This window comes from Ambystoma mexicanum, chromosome 7p, assembly GCF_040938575.1.
Source record: "Ambystoma mexicanum isolate Mex_15411 chromosome 7p, UKY_AmexF1_1, whole genome shotgun sequence".
Taxonomy (NCBI): Eukaryota; Metazoa; Chordata; class Amphibia; order Caudata; family Ambystomatidae; genus Ambystoma; species Ambystoma mexicanum.
The window spans coordinates 550,661,054-550,680,890 of record NC_090939.1 but is presented as its reverse complement, the minus strand read 5'-3'; positions in this window follow the sequence as shown (position 1 = coordinate 550,680,890).

Below are 19,837 nucleotides of genomic sequence, written 5' to 3'. Positions count from 1 at the left end.
TATTGGGTATCCCGTTACACTTGTAACTGTGTGTGTGAGGGATTGTGGGCAGGCTGGAGACACATGTTTAAACCTCTGGATTCTCTATCCATGTCCTGATCACCTGACAATTGTCTGACAAATGTTTTTCTTGGCCTGACAGGTTTTACCCTAATGGGCAAAACGCAACATGCTCTGCTGAGAAACATCATTTGAGCAAGCTTGAGTGAGGTTTATAAGTGGCTCATAGCCTGAAAAACAACACATTAAGTTGGTTAAAAAGAACTTGTGTGATCTTCTTATCTAGGCAGTGCTTTCTCTGAACCAAAAAAATAATATTTTCCATAATGATTAGCACTTTACTAAGGGTAATGAGCAGTTTCCACAGTCAGCCAACAAGCACTCGTTTGCTCCAGAGGCCAGTGGTAGGGGTGTACGTGGGCTGCATTGTATTTTGCCTTGTTATGATTTGTCATGGTATGCTAAGTTTCACTTTGCCTTGTGTTACCTTTTCATGCTATTTTAAGCCTTGACATATGTGTTTTTCTGTTCATTTACATCCCTCACTAACCTACTCAGCATTCTCGTTTTCATCTTACACTAGCTACTCACAAAGTTTAGGTCAAAATAAGGAAGTGTCCCACTACTCATTTCACACTAACATCAGTACTCTGCAATTATCCAACCAGGTTCTCACACTTTAGGTCAATAGACTAATAGCTTTTAGATAGTAGGGTTTTCCGATCACTAGTACAAGTCCAGGATTGAGCGAAGCCTGGATTAGGGTGGGATTGTCCATTCCTAGGTTAGAAAGAGAGTGACGACCTCTAGAGCCTTTGTTGCAATGAAAATAAAAACAGTTGAACTTAAATGCAAGTTGGTGTTTTCTTGTGGCTTTCTGTGAGTGTAAACCTCTGTGATTTTTTTTTTAAATTGTACTATCATGGCTTGATAACGTAAAGTGCAGAGGACCAGGTACAGAAATGCTCAGGAGAAAACACTGGTGCCCATGAAGAGGACATCATCTAGTGAGGTGCATTACATGACACGTTTAATGTCTTTATGTGGCATATTGCAAACAACGTCCTCGTAACAAGCCACTAAGAAAAGCAGAAAGGTAAGTAAACTGATACTCACTTGCGGTCTCATTCAAAAAGCACAATATCAGTCTGGTGAGTGCAATCAGCTACGATTTGTGAAGGTTATTACATGGCCTGCGGTAGCGGCCAAGTAGGTATGGTTAAGTTGCTAATCCCATAGGAAGAGCACTTTTTTGGCGGCTTATAACTTCGCTCCCCCTGGACGAATCCTCACCAAACTTAGTAAATAAGGTATATGGCCCACTCTGAATATTTTTGCAAAGTTTGGTGATAATGAGTCCGGGTGGGGCAAAGTTATAGGGGGGTCCCAAAATGTTTTTTTTTCCATAGACATAATGGGAAAAAACTTTGCTCACGCCTACAGCCCAAACCGCTAGACAGATTTTCACCAAATTTGCGGCAGGAGCGGCGGCTTGGTCCCGAAAGTGTGTGTAAATCCGTCCAGTAGTTTTTTTTTTAAATGACTAAAAAGTGAGGCAAAGAAATTAGTGACATCTATGTCTGGGTTGACTGATTATACTGTAGAAAATGCCATGACCATCAATCTAACTAAAACCCAAATTATGATGTGTCATAACTGCAACATGTCCAAATATTCTCAATTCAATTGGTCTATTAATTGTGACCCAATTTTGATGACATCATCATATCGATATTTGGGCATGATGATTGGTTGTAATGAAAATGATAAAATGTTCCAATTGGATCTTGAATCAAAGCTACATGCTCTGATTTCTCAATCTAAGGTTATACTATATAAATTTGGAAAATTTACATGTAACCATATATTAGCATTTTATACTATGAAGGTTAAACCTATTATTACATACGGATCTGAATCTGCCCCGATGCTATCACAATCTTTTTGGAACAAAATGGAAGGCAGATATTGGCGCTCACTTTTTAATCTCCCTACATGTGTCTCTATTGCCAGATTTGAACTAGGGTTACTGTCTTTATTTAGCGCTGTTGCGTGGAAACTGATAGCTTTTTTGAGAAAGTGCATAATATCTTTGCAACATACGGACATCTCTTATATTTTGGGACAATATTTAACATCTTCTGGTCATCAGTACCCAAAGAAATGGATTAATACTGCATTAAATATTCTCATTGATGCTGATATTTCCCTCGAAACTCTGATACATAATCCAAACCGGGCTAAAATAAAATTGTATCAAAGAGATTGGATATATACTCTGGACAAATGCTATCATCTTAAATATTGGAATATAGCTCAGTTTGGCCAAAAGAGGTTCTCAGCCACTGAATTATATATTATCAAATATCCATCTCCTAAATTTAGAGACGATTATATGCGCTTTCGTCTTAATCTTTGGCATACCATAAAATATATTAGTCAGACGGAAATTATTAGAGATCAATGAGAATGTTTGCCGATTTTGCAAAGACTGTACCTCTATTGAAACACTGAAGCATGTCATTGCTTTTTGTCCCGCATTGTCTACTATGCGCTGTAAATACTTCTTGCATTGTTTTAAAGAGCGGACCATTACTGATCCTGATGAATTATGGCTAAAAAGTTTTGGTGCAAGACGAATGACAATCAGACTAGCAACAACTGGCTTTTTAAATGAATTGTTCTAAAAAAGCAATGGATCAGATAGCTACTAATGCACAATTGCTTCATCTATTATTGCCTGTGATGAATTTTTAAAATTTTGTAAAAAAAGTGTAATTTAAATGTATTCTTAAAAAAAATGTTTTAAGCGTTTATTGAAAGGTTGTTTTACACAGCCATACAATACAATAAAAATAATAATATGTAATGAAATCTATGTCTGCTCTGCGGACTCACTTCCCGGTTCGCTCCGCGGACTGGCCTCTGATTGGCTGCACTGTCCGTGGATTGGCCTCCAATTGGCTAGAAAATTTGCAGACTTTTGCGCAGTCCGCGGACACCGGGACACACTTGCTGATTGGCTAGTGGGAAAACATGAAAGGCGTCGGTTTTCCTGAAGCGCCTGCCATGTTGGATTCACTGACTTTTTGGGGTCCGCGGACAGCGCAGTGAAAACATTTTTTGAAAAGCAGCATTTCACTTGTCAAACTCAACAAACAATCTCTGGGGATGTGGGGGGGAATGGGGATTGGATTGGATATGGCCATAAGAAGCCAAAAAACGAGTTGTTTCACCCCCCGACAGTCCACAAACACTCCAGATGTCCTGGGGCAGTGCTGTGGTGTTCGCGGACACTTCAGATGTCCTAGGACATCGGTACCTATTTCTGCATTACAGGGTTGGGGAAAAACAGTTTTTGGATGGCTTATAACTTTTGCGCCATCCAATGCAACTGCATGCAATTCTGCAATTTTATTCTAGAACTAATCCTGAATGGTTTTGCAAAGTTTTGTGGGATTCTGTCAAGAGGGGGCAAAATTAGAGGGGGGGGTCCCAAAATATTGTAAAGGCATATAAATGTGGTGTCATTTGACTAATCTGTACAACATTTGGCAAAACGATTTTGGATCTAGATATAAATGGTTTTCTAAAGTTTGGTGGGATTTTCTCAAGAGGGGGCGAAATTAGAGGGGGGTCTTAACATTATTAGATGGCTTATAACTTTGTAGCTATTTAACGAATGTGGACAAAAGTTTTGAGAAAGATTATAGACTCAACCTTCAAAGTATGTGTAAAGACTGAATGGATTTTGTCAAGTGGGGGCTAAGTTATATTGAAAGAACAAGGAAATATCGAGGCTGAGTACAACAAAGGAAATACAACAATCACGGGCTAAAATGATTCACAGATCATTTATTACTGTACAGTTTACAAAGCAACACAGATAGCTATCTGGCTTCCAACACCTCGCAATGTGTACCAGGCCGACAGAGAGAGGTGAGAGCGTGCTGGACGTCTAAACAGTCGTGCTTTTATACAATTTTGTGTAATATTGTCCAGCCTCTCTTCTCGTTAATAATTTGTGGTTCTACAGTTAGTGTCTAATTCACATACAGATTATACAATATTATGCAAAGGATTACATAGGTTTGCATTTCCATGGAGGCACAATGGTGATGTATGTTCTCAGATCCCGTGGTAAGCTTGTGCAACATCTCTTTACAATTCTATTCGGCCTGTGTATTCACTCGAGGTTTGTTCTTCATTGTCCCAATGTGTATACAAGGATGAGTCTTGTGAGCGCAGACAGCACTTAAACAACAGCTCATAGGCAGCACAAGGTCTCATTGCCTAGTCTAAACAGTCGGCTCTGGAACAGTCTAAATATTAACAGAACTCAAAAGGTCGGGAGGCTTGGTTGCAAGTTGAAAACATAGTCCATCATTTTTGAACGAAGAACACATGAGTAGAAATCAAAATGGCGGATGAATCTTAAAATGGCGGCAGAGTTAACCTAGCATCAGAACTTTGCAATGCGCTTTTCTGTGTAGCGCGAATAGGCTTAGGCCAAAATAAATATTAAGGAGGCACTATACAATTACCAATTAACAATATGACTATTATATGTACATACATTTTGACACTTTTTCAAAAATAAAACATGGGCGGATTTCGAGCAAACTCGTGAGGAGCATTTGCAAGGACATTAAAGCATGGTTTTGCAAATGTGCCCCGTGTTTTATTTTTTGACAAGTGTAATAATGTAGGTACAAAAAATAGTCAGATAACTTTGGTGACTGAGGTATAGCCTGTGACCGTGGGCAGTAGCCAGATTGTCTGGGTCATGGCATAAGGTCAAGACGCGGACAATCTGGCTACTGGCCATGACCGCTAGGGACAAAAATGGTGTTAAAGTGGCTATGTCTACCTGGGACCGGCTATGTGGTAAAGTTATTTGAAGGTAGGATTGGGTTGAAAGGGAAAAAAGTGCTTGTGGTAATATGTTCATAGGGTTTTGCAGGCTGCCATGGCAAGGGAAGATGGGCTGTGTATGGAGCCCTGCCTTCTCTTTCCATGTTGGCTGTCTTGGTAAAGGATTTTCCGTTCCTTCCCGCTTTGGGAACCAGGGGTGCTAATGGCCTTTATCCCCCATTTCAGGGGCTGCAGATGGACGATAATTGTCCAAAGCCATCCTTATTTATTTATTTATTTATTCAAAACGCACCAATGCCTGCAGATATCAGGCTGTGTCGTTACAGTATTTGTTGAGGAAGATGAGGTGGAGGGAGACAGCTTACTACTTGCTGAGAAAGGAACAACCTTTCTGAGAGCATTGCGGTCATTGGATTTGGTGTGGTGGTGCATGGAGGTGGTCACGTAGGAGTACTGTCCAGGTAGTCTGCGACTGAGTACACAATTGCACTCAGTGTATTTCACTTTGGTAGCTTTAGCCTGTGGTACACTCCCAACAGTAGCAAAGAACTGGCACACCCATGATTCGATCTTGGTGCTAGAAGTTGGCACTTCCTCTACCTCATCTTCTTGGTTTTCTTCCTTGTCTTTGAAAGTACTGCGCTTTTTTGTTGTGAAGGTCCTCCAGCTGGGGGTGGTAGCTCTTGGAGAGGAGGGATGGCAATAACTGATGCCATTTTTAAGAAAAATAGCAGTTTCGATAAAATTTGTCCAAGTATGTACTGTGTACTAGATTGGTAATGGATAATGAGTATGAAAAGGTGTAGGAGGTGTGCAAGGGAAATTTTGAAGTTGAAAGTTCTGAGATCAGTAAAAAATGCAGTTCCGAACTGTCAGCGAAGGATGGATCTTATCGTGAAGTGCGGACGGGTTCTTTGACACCTCATCATGCCGCGTGCCAGCGTATGTTCATGTGGCACTGTCCGTTAGGTCCGCAATGAAGTCATATGTTCGTAGACGTCTACGGATGCAAAACTAGTTGAAATAGTTGCAAAAAGTGTATAGAAGGGTTAAAATGATTCTAGAAGGTGGGAAACGGCAGAGTTTTAAGGTGACACTTTGTAACTTGGACACAACTATTGTTAGATTTGGTAAGTATGATATTAGTAAATTGTAGGAAAATTGCATGCACTGGTAAAAACCCATAAAATTCACTGACATTTTTTTGTTAAAGGGACGTTATGGTTAAGTTGCACTGATAAAAATCTATGAAATTCAGTGAAAAAACTTTGTTAAAGGGACGTTATGGTTAAGTTGGACTAGTAAAATTCAGTAAAAGCACGTTGTTAAAAGGACGTTATGGTTACAAGTAAATCGAAAAACCCCTGAAATTCTCCAGTTATGGTAAGCTAAGCAACCATAACTCGCGCCACCACCGTGCACTGCTAAGACTAACACCCAGGACATCAAAAATGACATCACAAATATCATTGATGACATCACTGATGACATCACATGTGCATTTACTTTTCATACAAGGGGTTGTCAATGTAATGTTGGCAAAAAACTATCAGGGATTATCGGGAAATGTGTAATAAACTACTTACTTCATTACGCATTGCAGTGTTCTAAAGAACATTCCATTGCAATTTTCTTTCTAGTACAGGAACTTACTCATACAGAAATGAGGTACTGGCTGCAGCATACACCACAGAGGTGCTATATTTGTAATTTTCCAAAGTTATATAATAAAACAGTGAATGCTTCTGTATCAGACTTTTCCGTACTGTGAAACATGTACTAAGTAGCAAATAATGCATCACTTTCTACATATTTTTACTAATACACACAAAACATAAATAGACTACAATGCATACAAATATGGGGCTTATATATGGAGAGTAAAGTAAGCAAACAAGAGGCAGTATCATTAGCAACTGTGTATAATCTACATGATTGTATTCACGCACAAAAATGATTGCTGTGTTTCAGGCCTGCTTCATCCTCTATATATGTGCATCATAAGATGTGATTAAATTCTAAGTAAATTAGTGTAAGAACATGTGAGAATAGCAATATCTATAAATGTAATACCTTTTGAAAGTTAAGTTTCTGACTGTCATTAAATCAAACCACCTGGCCTAGATATGGCAGTGAACAAAAAAGAAGGGGCTAGACATGTGATGTCATCAGTGATGTCATCAATGATATTTTTGATGTCATCTTTGATGCCCTGGGTGTTGGTCTTAGCATTGCACGGTGGTGGTGTGAGTTTTGGTTGCTTAGCTTACCATAACTGGCGAATTTCAGGGGGTTTTCAATTTTACTTGTAACCATAACATCCTTTTAACAATGTTTTTTTACTGAATTTCATAGGGTTTTATTAGTGCAACTTAACCATAATGTCCCTTTAACAAAGTGTTTTCATTGAATCTATAATATATATGAATTTACAGTCTTGACTTACTTAATGGTAAGATCAAGCTTATATCTTGTTTATTATTTGTCACTAGCCCAGGAAAATGGGACCATAATGGCGCCTGTACCATCAAAACTTATATAAATGGACACCAATGCAGACTTCAAAGAACTCTGTATTCTGTTGGGAAACCTAACCCCCTTGAAACTATTTGAATGATCTAGGAAATCTGCCTAAACTGAGACATTCATTCCAATACTTGCTCATATTTTTTTTAAATAACTTGATAATGAATAATTCACTTAACATGGAGATTTGCACTCATGCGTTTCAGAAACCATGTAATATTAGGACATGTAGCTTTTCGAAAATCAAAGTTATGAGAAATGGAATAAGAGGACTTGTCCAACCAATAATTTAAATATTAAACTATACCAGGTGAGTCACTGTACAAGAAATCTCAATTTCAATACGTTTCTCAACATCCTAATCAATAAATATGGTTTGTTTGTTTATACAGTTATTGCTCCAAAGTGGTGAAGGTGTTCCACATGAAATACAAACGTTGAAAAGTGCACCTCGACTGATCTCCAGTTACGAGTCCATTACAATGTTTGTAACCCTAACCCAGAGTAAATCTGTGTTCTATCTTCCTGTGCAAACAAATGAATAGACAAAATAGTACAAGTTATAATTTTGCAATATACATATGTACATAACCTAATCGCTGAAAAAGTCTATTTTATATTTTGTTAATTTTTTATTGGTTTCCTAATCTCAATCTGCACTTTTACACTTTCAATGTTATGTACACATTTATTCAGATTCCTATAAATGGTTGTCTCATAAAATATAACCATATGTGATTAACAAATATGTGTGTTCAATTATTATGAAAATATATATTTTCTTAATATATGCTATGCAGATCAATTGAATTTGTGACTAAAAAGAAATGTCATACATGATATTTATTAGTTACATTTCTCCAGAAGGAACACCATCCCTTTGGTATGTAAAGGTTTACTGCTGTTGGCATGAAAGATTATGCCAATGTAAAACTCTTTCAAGTCGCCTTCCTGTTGCAAAGACTGAAACACCTGCATCAGGATTTTATGTATCTCTATGGTTGCATCCTGGGTCTAAAAAGGAGTCTGTTTTGTTGCTGTTTTAACAGGGATTTCCGTCTTCACCTGTTTCTTTTCCAAATCTCAATAACGCATACCCAGGATGGCTGCATGATTATGTAGAGCAGTATATTTGTGTCGATCTGCTTGAAATTCTCTTGTAAATTAGAAGGTTTCTGCTGCCAACTTCTTCGGCTTCCAAGAATTCAGGGAAGTTCCATCTGGGTGAATATTTATTTTAGAGAATTGTATTATTCACGTGTCTACTGGAAGAATCGTCAGTGGGATTCCTTGGTTGAAGTCTTCAAATAGTCCCCTGTCGACTGCCCTTTGCATGGCAACTCCGTTCATATCCAATAAAAGCCATATCTGTTGAGCAGTCACATGATTGCTGATTTGGAAGGTGCCTGGACGTCTGCTCTTCCTATGAGTTTTTACACATTTTATTTCATTTTATTGGTGTTTCATGTAGAAAGTAATGACAACATAGTTGCATTAAAGAAAAGGGTAGTTATGGGGGATCACACTGTCGAAAAGAGGGTCAATTACAGACAGGGTTGGGTAATTAAACAATCATAGTCAAGAATAAGGTAAAGAACATTTACGACTGCCCTCCCCCCCCGTTTTTTGCAAACTCCTCCTTACCTCTGGAGGCAGATTTTGACGAATGTGGAATGCGTTCCATGGACGACTGCGTCATGGATGAATGCTTCGTGGACGAGTGGTGTTTCTTGCTCGTCGACGATTGCTTCGCGGTCGACGTGTCCCATGACGATGATCTTATTGTCGACGATGTCTTAAGCGTGGTCATCGTCGTTGCTGGTTTCGTCGACGGTATGGCCGATGACGGGCCTTTACCTTTCCCTTTATTCGTGGGCGGTTTCCCCGCCAACGTCTGCCCCCCCCCCGTTTTTTGCAAACTCCTCCTTACCTCTGGAGGCAGATTTTGCTGACTTTTTCTGGCTTGGTAAGTCAACTGGAGGCAGAAAGGGTATCAATTCCAGCCTCCTCTTTTTGGACTTGGGAGAGGATCTCCTTTCCACTGAAGAGGCCCTTCTCTTTGAAGTTTGTCTCTCAGATGGAGTGCTGGATTGGACAGGAGCTGTTCTGACAGACTCTTCGTCCGAAGATTGATCCCTGGATTCCAGGTAAGAAAGGAGTCTTCTATGCCTGTCATGAAGGGTCTTGGTGGAAAAGGTTCTACAAATCTCGCATTTTTTAATGTCATGTGGGTACAGACAATAAATGCAATGCTCGTGGGGGTCTTTGTTGTAAACCAATTTCTTTTTGCACCTCGTGCAGTCCCTAAACAGGGAAGGCTTCCTGACAGCCTGAGGTGCCTCCATTTCTGAAGAGAAGTTCAGTCGACGATTTTGAGAGGAAAACAACAAGTTTTGTCTCCCAGGTTAATTGGAAACAAAGCCCCTGAGAAGGGGAACAAAATGGAATATATTTACCAAATATATTCCACACAAAAGTAGAAAGAATTTGAAAAAGCTCAGAGAGCTTGAGGATTCCCTGTGTCTGTTAGACTGCGGTGAAAAATCTTCCTGAAAGGACTGATGCGTACTTATCCGCCTACACCTACACCAGTTCCGGACTGGAGCCTCAACACCGTCTTAACAGCCCTCATGCAACCTCCCTTCGAACCCATACACAGATGCGAAATGAAATTCTTGTCCTGGAAGACATCTTTCCTGATAGCCATCACATCATGAAAAATAATTGGTATCTTAATGGTTACCTCCAGCCAAAGAAATAGCCCTTTAAGTGTAAGTATTGCCCAGCATAGACCAGGAAAGAGTTGGGTTCCGACTACTGAGTGATTGGAGGTGAAAAGTAGGTGTGTTGTGACTGCATGTCTCAGAGAAAGCCAAAATACTGCCCTTAACATTGATATGGAAACCTCCAGGAAGAGGATAAGTGCTGGCCATGGGTGACTCTAAGGTCATCATCACGAGTTGGGCAGTATCCTGACTGGGATGCCACCCAACTTTATTTGCATTAGCACCCACCCCTCCGGCAGTATTACCGCTGGATATGGGGTTGGGCGCTAACTGTTACTCAATGAAGACAACAACAGGAGTCCACACACTTGTGGGACTCTCCCATCCCCATCCCCTGCACACCCAAATTATGTTGTAATTGCAACCAAAATTTCGATAATTATTAAAATTGAAATTGACAATTTTCACACCAACTTTTATAAAAAATAAAAAGTGATTATGAGAAACACAAATTATTCATAGTGTAATGTTCTCAATTAATATCAGTATTCAGTCTGTAACACAAATTAATATGTCCAACATTTCAAAGAAATTCAAATTTCAAATTTTTGACACTCGTAGACAATGGGCCTCATTACAAGTTAACATTACCAAGGCTGGACATTACGGTGCTGGTAAACCTGTACCGGCACTGTTTACCGGACTGGCTAATTCTGACCCTCAAATCCAGAAACACCATCACCGCCAAGCGACCTCTGCGGTGTCAACGCACCTAGTAGCTCCGTGGGCGGAAACAGCACGACGACTCGCCGGAGCAAACCGAATCACCGGCAATGCGCAACACCGGGAACATTACAAGTAGCACGGACATGGAAACACCACCATGATCATGGCGTATACACTGTGAACATCGTGCCGGTACAGCTGTGACCGCCGACATGGTGTTAAACAGTGCCAGGCGTACTTAAACAGGTCCCAGGTGTGCACAATCATGCTAGGTGCACATCATAAGCCACTGGGAGCCTACAAAAGGGCCACACCCACATCCAGGCCACCTTCCAACACAACCATGCTGTCAGCCGCCATAGCAGCATTTGGCATAGGGAACCTGCAAGCAGCAGTGCAGATTGAGGCAGCACTGGGATGAGGTGTAAGCACAGGAGGCAAATCAGGAACCCGGTGACCATCCCAAACGTAAATGTGCAGCAGGTACCACCCCACAGGCAGCCAGCAACAGCCCGCATCAGGGGCTCACCATGGACCCTGACCCCAGGTCAAATCCACACATCATACCGGCTTGACATGGCCTCAATCATATCCATCGTCACCCTCATCGAAGAGGACCTCAGCAGCCGCATCGGCATCCGAACTGCAATCACCCCCCCCTGCTGAAGGTAGCCTCGGTACTGCATTTCCTCACCACCGGAACCTATCAGCACACTGTTGGGGAGCTGCAGGGCTGTCACACCCCTGTTTTTCCAGGATACTGGTCCAGGTACTGGATGCGCTGCTCTGCCATGCGTCAGAGTACATTTCCCTACCCCGTACTCCTGCCCAGGTCATTGCAACCAAAGTGGCCTTCCATGCCATTGCAGGCATGCCCAATTGCATAAGCGCATTAGATTGCACACACGTGGAGTTGACTGTGAGACATGCAATCGAGGCGGTGTACTGCAATCGGAAGCAGTGCCACTCACTGAATGTCCAGATGGTCTGCAATGCCCAACTAGTGATCACCTATTACTGTGCATGTTTCCCGGGGTCCGCACATGACTCGATGGTCTTGCATAATTCAACATTGCCACGCTATATGGAACGTTATGCGGGACAAAGAACATGGCTGTTGGGTGAGTAAAACTGCCAATGCATGACTCCTGTGTATTTATCTAACAGTCAAAGCCCACAGTGTTGCAGGCAGTTGGGCGAGCACAACCGCCAATGCATGACCCCTGTGTATTGGGGCTAACAGGGGGGTGTAACAGTCAAGGGCCACAGTGTCCAAGGCAGTTGGGCAAGCAAAACTGCCAATGCATGACCCTTGTGTTTTGGGGTGGGGGATAACAGTCAAGGCCCACAGTGTCCCAGGCAGTTGGGTGAGCAGATCTGCCAATGCATGACCCCTATGTATTGGGGGGGTGAACACTCACCAGAATCCGCACAGCTCACCACGGCAAGTCCAAAATTGCCCCATGCCATTTCATACAAGAACATGCCCTGCCTACCTCGATGCACCCCCTAGCCATGGTTTGGCACTACATGCAATATCAACATGAGGATGTGAGTCCCTCCCCAGCCCAATGTACATTTGCTACTCCCATGCACATGACATGTGTGCCAGCCTGATGTAGATCTGCCCATCACATCACAATACCGGAGTCACCCACCACATCAGAACTCATGTGCATTATAATGATTGGAACATGTTGTTGTTAGGCAAATTCACATGCAGTACCCTTTGCGAACACTATATGCAATTAAACTACAAGTGTCAGCACAAGTTCACCTTTGGTACAGGCCTGTACTACACAGTTATGTGGTAACAGTGGCTGAGCAGCAAGACTTATCTCAAGAGTTGAGTGAGCAGTAGAACAAGTTACACATAGGACCAACAAGTATAGTGATTCAAACAGACACTTACTCAAGGTTTCTTGATAAAAGAATATATATATTTATTTACACAGTCAGTTTGAAAACAGTACACCAGCAAGAGCAGTTCAATATCATATACTAATATACTACAAATACACAACCAATAAATTACTGAACAAGTTGAGCTCCCCTGAAGTATGAGCAAAATGGTACTTAAGATACTTTTAAAAGGGGTAAAAAGACAAGGTTATAAGAATCAGCAGCACAAATACTTGCATAGGCAGGGCAAAGGGTTTCAGTACACTACAAGCAGCAATTCAATTCAATAGGCCTGGGAAAAGTCAATGGTTCAGAGTCTTGTATAGGATAGCACAGTTCTGGTAGTAAAAGGTTAAGTCTTTGCCACAGATTTTAGAAGAATTTGGTCAGGCGAAAAGTTAGACAAATGTTTAGGGAAGGACAAGCCTTCAAGGTTGGGAAAGTTTCACAAATTTTCACCGTGGTGAAAAGATTTCTGGACCGCGTTTGCACAGTACCTTTAAAGTGAAGAAGTGAGGCAGTTGTTCCTGGCAGTTCGAGCAGACCTCGCTGTTCTTGAGCTTCAGTCGTGGGGACAAGAAGGACGACGTCGGGAGGTTCCTGCACTGCCCATGGATGAGGCCACAAGCTTGGCAAAACGTCGTTTTAAGGTGTGAGTGCCTTAAAGTCCACAAGCTTGTTTCCTTCCTCCTGGCTATCAGGTTTTCAACAGTACTCTGAAGAAAATTAGACCAGGATGGTGACTGTGTCCAGGTGGCTTGCGAGTTGGTTGTTTCCACCAAACTCAAGGGAAGAAGTTAACCTTGAAGGGCTTCTGTGTCGATGGAGTTATAGGCAATTTGGACCAGCAGCAGGGCTTCACCGGTCGTCCAGGAGTTGCAGCAGGCCTCTTCCTTCAGCTTGTCTTCGGTTCTTTCGTTCCAGTGGTCGACTCTGTTTTCCAAGTCCCAGAGACCTGCTTTTAAACAGTTTTCCCCCATTCATTCCAGCCTGGCTGTCACTCACACAGCAGGGTGGCTGTCTTTGCTGGACAACCATCCGGCCAATCACACCAGAGTGCATTCAGGTCTCCTAGGAGACTAAGCACAGGGAGTTTTGGGCACCTCTCTCACATCATGTCCATCCCAGACACTCAGGCGCCAGAGGAGGGCTTCAGCACTGAAGCCCGCTAAACGCCAACAAAAAAAGGCACCAAACCTGGTTTGGCGTGCAGAGACAAACACAAGAAGGATCTTTCCTAAAAATAAATGGCGAAAAAAAATTGACCGGAGTCCATTTTTACAGATAGGTCTTGGGCACCATATTGAAAAACATGGCTGACCCGATTTTTAGTTACTATTGTTCGCGGTCGGGAAAAATCATGGTAGTTTGATCTAAACCTCTGCCACCAGCCATTTAAACTTGGAAAGGGTAACATTTGACTGTTACGTGAGTTTTTTGACTCAGGGGAAGCTAGACAACCCCTCCAGCACTCTATAAGAAGATAGTGTGTGTTGGGTCTGTACATTTAAAGAGACTAGTAAAGTCAATTTAACTTTACATGCTCTGGGAGACAGTAGTCAGTCGCAGAGAAGGTGTTTAAACCTTGGGAAGTCTGAAAGACATCCCTGTGTCACTGCACTGAGGTGCTGTGTGACACACAGAAAAAGATGATGCCTATGGAGTTGTTTTAAACCAACTTGATAACCAAAGAACACAAAAGTAAAACACACATACAAAAAATATGGAAGAATGGGAAAAAAAGCTCATACTCTTCCCAAGTAAAAAATCAAATCCTAGATATCCAGCAAAGTTGCTGGGGGTCTCAAAAGGTAAGGGAAATTAGCACATTTTGAAAACTATCCCTAACAGTTGTTGCCCAACATTGCTCAACAAATCTAAGCATCACAGACCCCAGCATTGGGATGTGATCCACGTGAGCTCAATAGATGATTCACACACCGGATTACCAGAAGGGGTATCAATGGACTCCATCTGATTTAAACAGTACTCCCACAGTGATATGTGCCCTTGCCTTCACTCCCAATCAGGTGATTCCGAATATGCACTGATGCCATGCGTGATGATACCCATACGACGGCCACGGAACAGGCATGAAGAGGCCTACAACCAGGCAGACATGCACACACATGGAGTGATCCTGAGAATGTCAGATGGGTCATTGCAGTACAGACCGGTTAAAACAGGGAAAATAGTACTTGCATGTGCAATGCTGCACAATCTGTGCATACGCAGGAACATTCCACTGCCCCCGGACATCAAGGCAGCCGATGAGGATGATGATAATGATGATGATGGTATGGGTGCTCTATCAGGCCGTGGTGCCATTGATGGACAACATGCACGTGCAGCACTCATACACAATTTTTTCTGATACACTTCCTATGCACATTGAGCACTTCATGTGGTGGCACTACAGTAAATGGTTGTAATACACACCAAATGAGATTGTCCACTCGTCATTTGCATTTTGACGCCAGTGTATTACAGAATAAACAGTGGAAACAGGTATTGGATTGTAATCAAGAACACATGTGCCCCCCAGCCCAACGTACCCACCCACCAACCAGGCCAAAACTGACTAACCCCACTAAGGACCACCCCAACGTACTCACCCACCAACCAACCGCAACTGACTAACCAAACTAAGGACCACCCCACTACCCTACCGTACCCACCCACCAACCTGGAGCCCAACACAACTAATGGGAGAACAGTTCTGCAATGCCCAGCCTATTTTCAGCCTTGCTTGTGGCCATGGATGTCCTTTCCAGAGGGTCTTGCCAGCCGTGATGACCTCCTCCTACGAGGGCTACTGGTCACCGAACTGGAGGGTGTTCTGCTGGCAGAGGGCACTGCAGGGTTTGGAGGTGGTACACGGCCCATGTGAGCCTGCTGGGCAACCAGCATTGACTCTGCAATATTGGACCTGATGTTATTCCCCTCCCTGACCTGCCGTGATAACACCATGTTAGTTGTGGCAAACCGCCCAATTGCATGAGAGAGGCGGTGCACAGAGGTGGCAGTGCTCTCCCATTGTTATCGGGCCTTCTCACGTTGCAGCCTTGTCTCCTGGAGCAGTTGCTCCACAAGCTGGGTCAGGCTTGCGTGGTGCTCATCAATGCACTGTAGGCAGGCGCAGATTTCTTGGATGGAAGGTGTGGGGAACCGCAATGGACTTTGAAGTCCCATGGGGCTGAATATGGCCACCTGTTCCGGAGTGCTTTTGACCCCCTCATTCGCATTGTTGTGTGCGTCAGTGCCCTGTTCTCCAGGTGCACTCTTGATGCTGGCTGCGTCATTGTCGCTGGTTGTTTGAGGGCCACTGGTGGGTGCAATGGAAGTGGAAGCAGGTGTGTTTTGTGTTGCCACATGCCGGACTTTAGGTGCAGTGGGGATGGAGGTGTCTGTGCCATCGGGCACCATCACCATGGTAGAGGTGCTGGCAGTGGCGTCCTGAGATGGCCTTCTCCAACGGCCACGTGCAGTCCCCTTGGCGTTAGCCGTTGTGCTGAGTCACTGTCGGTTGATGTGCCTGTGGGGGAATGTAGGGCATGCTGTTAGTCGTTTGACAGGATGTGAATGGGCCATTCACATGCAAAGCACTCCTCATACTTGGTCCACTTGCATGCACACACATTTGATGTCTGCCTGTCCTTGTGGTGTTGTTACATGGGGGTGTTGTGTGTAGTGGGGTCAATGGTGAATGAGTTGTGGGCCTCTAGGCCCTGCCTAGGGGGGTGGAGTCAATGGAGGATGTGTTGTGTGCCTCTAGGCCCTGCTTGGGGGGGCAATGTGTTGTGTGCCTCTAGGCCCTGCCTGGGGGGGGTCAATGGAGGATGTGTTGTGTGCCTCTAGGCCCTGCCTGGGTCAATGGTGGATGTGTTGTGTGCCCCTAGACCCTGCCAGGGGGAGGGATCTTCCATCATTTGTACTCATGGCTTTGCACTCTGTGTACTTACCAGCATTAGCAGGTGTGCAGACTCCGACCTCTGCTTGAACTACCCCCTCGATCCCCTCTAGTTGCATGATGTCGCAACACCTCTCCTCCCAGGTCTGGAGCTTCAGAGGTGATGGTAGTCCTCCTCTTGTGGTGCCGGTGCTGCCTGCGCGCTATCATGAGGTTGCGGACACACAGCCGCAGGTCATCCCAGCGCTTGTGGCAGTCCTTTACCGTGCGCACTGTGACACCGACTGCTGTGCTCTTCTCTGCAGCAGCTGCCCAGATTTCCTTCCACCTCTGCTGTGTGCTGCGCCTTTGGTCCGCACTGAACAGCAGTGCCGCATTGTCCACAATTTGCTCAACAAGCACTGTCAGTTCAGCCACGCTGAAGTGGGGTTTGCGCTGGCACGTGGCTGGGATGCAGGATATCATCTCTGTGGTTATTTGTAGCAAGTCACTGGAGCTGTAGGCCTAGTGGTTACTGAGGATTGCAGTGGATTGTGGTTTAAGTAATGGCCACCTCTCTCTTTCTGGTTTTCGCGATCACAGTGTTTCCTGAACTGGTATTTCCATTTCCGGTAAGGATTTGGCGGAAACGGATGTACCACTGCCATTGTACCCAGTGCATCCATCTCTGTGGGTGTTTGCGTTACGGCGGTGACACCATTTCCTCGATGGTGTGTTGCACGCGATCGACAAACCGTAATCGCACCTTACTTCCGCATGCTTGCAGATGCAGAAACAGTGTCACCACCTTCACGGAAAAAACAGATTCCAGACCGGCTAACTTATAATGAGGAACAATTTCTATTTCAAGGATTTCTATCAATTTCTCTAAGGGTCTGATTCCATAGAGAACTATTTAAAAAGGTAAACAATTCAATCCTTGAGTGCTTCCTCTACACGTCTCAGGGTCCGTGCCACCCTTCTTCAGGAGTTGTCTATCCAATTTCCTGATATCTATAATGGATAATCAATAAATTTTGTAACATTTCAAATTAGCAAATCTTTCAACATTCTGTAAGTGATTGTGTACTTTATGGTCACCTTCACGTATCTATTCCATATGTCAGTTCCACTGATTCTAATCTTCTTATATCTGTTTGCAAAGGAGATAGTTGATTCCCCCTAAAACTCATAACTGGGGATAATAAACATTACCCCATCAATTCAAGTCTTACTTCTGTGATAAAATGTAAGTGTAACGAGTGCATTTAATTACCTGTGTGAACTCCCAAGGAATTCTTCACATCTCAAAATAAACAGAGTTCTCAATTTCACCAACTCTCTTATATGTCTTCAACTTATTCCGAGGGTAGCCCCCTTAGCGGGCCTGCGCCTGTAGATACACATTTGCCTTCATAAACTAGTGTTCTGTAGCACCAATTAGTATATTCTCATGTGTGTAGATTAATATCACTTTCAACAATTAGGTTCTTACCCTTGTAAGATATTGGTGGTAAATGTCCAGGTTGGAAGATTTTTCTTTGGTGTTCTGAGCGGATTCCTCCTTAAGATATAAATGCCTGTTGGTGTAGCAGAGAATGTTTCAACACAAAAATGCATGTGCCTTTTCTTATAACAGATCTCTCTAGATACAATTATACAAGTCTTGAATTACCAACTACATAATTTGATGGTCCGTGAGATAGGTTATTTAATCATTTAAAAGTATCTACTCTGATGACTGGGGTGACCAGTGACCCTACCCATCCCAATATTTACATTATATTCGAGTCCCCGTGGTTAAGTAGTAGCCAGATGCAATGGTATTCATTAAAAGTATTATTGCTAAATTTCACGTAGAATATAATGGAATCCACTATACCATTCCATGTTTTACCTGTTTAAGCTCTGTGCACGCTTGAGATCGTTACCCCAAACTGTAACATCAAGGGACCAACAAAATGGCCACTATTTGTTTGTAAACGTCATCACGCGAATGCGTGAAGAAATCATTATGTAGTTTTGTAGTTTTTGACTCTGACCGTGTGTTGTGAATACAGGATGTTTACAGTACTTAAAGGCATATTAAAAATATTCTAATGCATGTGACTATAGCATGTAGTAACATGGATAATTGTACTAGTTGTCAAAGGTAGTGTCAACGAAAATCTCTAATGTGTTGGATATGTAATCGATAACAGTATGTTCTTAGACTTCTGTACAATAGTGATGCCAAAATGATCATGCATGACCAATAGAGTTCAACAGCATGTATGATATTCCCTCCACACACTCATATTGAATAATTTATATGTGATTGTACAGTTCTTACTCAGGTTTCCGGCTGTCCTTTTGTGGTATGTGGAATCCTTTGTTATTACTAATAGACTGATTAGTGGAGAGGGTACGTGTCTGGACACTAACGGTGACCAAGAGGTACCAATCATGCTCACAATCTTACATTTACATTATATTTTAGTGAGTGTACATCAGATTCCAATTGAAAAATGTTCACGATAATTCATTTCACAAAAATACCCCCAGATTGTACTCCTCATTCATCACATTAGGTGCTAGGCTGTTCAATTTATCTACCCAAGAGATCTCCCTTTGGTCCATACGTTTAGCATGGTTACCTACCCTTTGGGATTTTTTGACCACTTCTAAGATTATTACTTTAAGTTGGGCCACATTGTGCTTGTGTTCAGCAAAGTGTCTAGCTACAGGTGACCTTGCATTAGTGGTTCTGATGTTGCTTTTATGTTCATTCCAGCGGTCATTTGCTTTCCTGCTTGTTTGACCTACGTAAAAGATCCCACATGGGCAACTCAGTCCATAAATTACTGATTTTTAATTGCATGTAGCGTAGTTATTCAGTTTGATCTTGTTTCCATTGTTCGGGTGTCTCACATATCCCCCTTCATGATGCTAACTGTTACTCCCCATTCCCCATTGGCATTGGATCCAATGGGGACTTTTCGACACAATTGCTCTGTGGTAATATCGCAGGTGGTAATTTTGCTGAAAATGGGATTTTTCTTGTGTGTTTACCTCCAGCTCAGAGCTGGGGGTAAACACGTCAGACTTGAGATAGGGCAGAGTGGTAATTGCAGCAGTACCACCATTACCACCACATTTAAGGGCTACCTTGATGAGGCCCTGAGTCCCTTTGCTCTTGAGTCCAACCTAGCAA